Below are 2,661 nucleotides of genomic sequence, written 5' to 3'. Positions count from 1 at the left end.
CGTCCCAGGAAGGGTACATTTAGCCTTAAGTCCTTTATAGTACTTTATTTCCTCATATATCTATTAATCATAATTTTATTACTTCGTCTTGTTCTTATTAGTAAATATTTTTGAAACTATTTTTTTTCAATTTTAGAATACGATTTTGGAACCTATATTTATAAAAACATGCATAGGTATATTAAAATCATAAATGATAGGGTTATGATATCATTTGAAGAAGTCATGATTTTTTTTTTTTTTTTGAATAAGCGAATTCTCGTAAATTCATGTTATATATTGTACATAAAATGTACTGTTAAGTATAATGCACTTAAATTATATATGTATATGTTAGATGTTATTTTTTGACCGTCTGAGATATATGTAGGTTTGGGTGACGGTCAAGAAAGATACAAAAATAGCATAAAAGCTAGTAATTAGTAACCGACGTTTCGCCTTACTTTAAAGGCCTTCTTTAGAACTATATAGGAACATCATTCAAATATTGTAAGATATGATCAAACTATAAAAAAAAATACATACGAAGTTTGAAAAAAAGACAATGTGTAAAAAATTGATATAACAAGGGAAATGATGAGAAACCTAAAAAAGTCATAAATATATGTATAAATAGAGTATAAACTAAAACAAGTTCAGTAATGAATGATAGAATTGCAAATGTACTACTAATAATGAAAAATAAAATTAATTAAGTAATTTGTTATTACTTCTACATATTATTATGTCTTTACATTGTTCTCAGAAAAACCAGTAACTATTTTATTTTTGTTCCACAAGAACATATTATATTAATACATTCATAGATTTAAGGGCTTTGTAACACTCATTCATACATAAAAAATACTTCTGTAAATAAAAAAATTCTGTAAATCAGTAATGTAAATAAATTATTTATAATTTAATATATTTTTTTATTTGATTTTATGTTTATTTAAAATACAAATTTTTTTCTTATTTTTTTAAAATTCATTCATTATTATTTAAATAAAATAAAAAATCACTAGAGTGTCTTTATTATGCACTTTTAAGTAAGGAGATTAACAAATGTATGAGGAAGTTCGTTCAAAAGTCTCATCACTCTAAATTTCTAACACCTAGATTGTTTTAATTATTATTTGTTCAATTCCTTAATATATTCACATAGTTATCTATAACGATTAGATTAGAAGAATTTATTGGAGATCTCAATTCCACTCAAAATTTGAGATTTTACGTTTTAGAAGGCAATTTTAGTGTTATGATAGCAAAGTCAATGGTCACTCCAGGAAATTTTAAAACCCTTATCGTTTTAAAATCACTAAAATATTAGCAATATTTAAAGATGGATGAGGAAGAATAATAAGGAAATATACACATATATATTTCAATTTCTTTTTCGATTATCCAGCTCAATATTGGACAACATAAGAACTTATTAAAATAATTAATTATTTAATTAAGAAGAATTAAGACTTATTTAAAGAAATTAAATAATTGTTTTTTATCTATATTTTTATTGTTAATCCAGATATAATAAATTGGAAATCAATTGAAATAATAAATAATTATTTAATGCTTTTTAGCCTTTCTTTTATCGTTCTTGAGTATGGAAAATTACGCAGTGTTTTTATTTCGGGGTAATATGCTATACTCAAGAACATCTAAGCAACTTTTTTCTTCTAAGCAACTTAAAACATTAAAATATTAGGATACTCATAGATTGTAAATCAAAATGTAATTTAAATATAAATAAAATAAATAAATATTTATTATTTCAAAAATTTGAAGGTTAGATAAAACATCTGTTTTAAGTCTGATCGGTTGATGAAAGAATAACTCAATCTATTCTCTTTAGATCGGTTAATTACAACAATTTATACTCAAACCATTTTCCGGTCACAGAAAAAAAATCCAGCTCAGATTTGAAAATTTTTTTTTTAATATTATGCAAGCTTAAAAAACAGAAAAAAATGAATATTCGATTTGATGTTTTTCACCGACACTTCAGAAATTTAGTTAAATATGAATTAGTTATTTACAGTTACTGACTTAATTATCATAAATACCGTTAATTAATATTAATTAATTACAGTTAATGTTAAAATGGATAAATTTTACATACTTAGTTTGAAAAAATTATTTATGAAAAAAAGGTACATAAAATATTATATATTTGTCAGATGCCCATTGAGGCACGTGTCAAACATCTTTTCCTCTAGAATCAACATTCTACTTCCTCCTCCCTAAAATAAATTATTTAAAAAAAACAATGGCAGGAGATAAAAAGAGCTCTATCCTGGATTTTGTAGTTCACTGCTAAATAAGGAAAAATCTGTTCCGTTACAAATATAATGTATCACGGACAGTGTTGGTTCTAATTTTATTTACCAACTAAACCAAATTAGTATGCATTCTTGTTTTTCTTACAATGTTAACAATTTCACATCTTTCTAAATTATTTTATATCCATTCCATTCAACTTATAGTCCATATTCTTTATTTCATATCTGATAACTATGTTACTTGATTTATATACCAGTTCTAAATGTTTTCATGGTATTTTTTTCATTTCGATAATTTTATACACCTAATAGAAGCAGACCACAGCTTAGAGCTGTAAAGCCTTCCTCTTCCTTGCGAAGTAACAGTAGCCAGTTGCTTTTTTATTTATATACAGTA

The sequence above is a fragment of the Halyomorpha halys genome, unplaced genomic scaffold (assembly GCF_000696795.3).
Source record: "Halyomorpha halys isolate HHAL.00 unplaced genomic scaffold, Hhal_1.1 Scaffold706.1, whole genome shotgun sequence".
NCBI classification, from domain to species: Eukaryota; Metazoa; Arthropoda; class Insecta; order Hemiptera; family Pentatomidae; genus Halyomorpha; species Halyomorpha halys.
The sequence above is the reverse complement of the archived record's forward strand: the minus strand, read 5'-3'. Positions refer to the sequence as shown.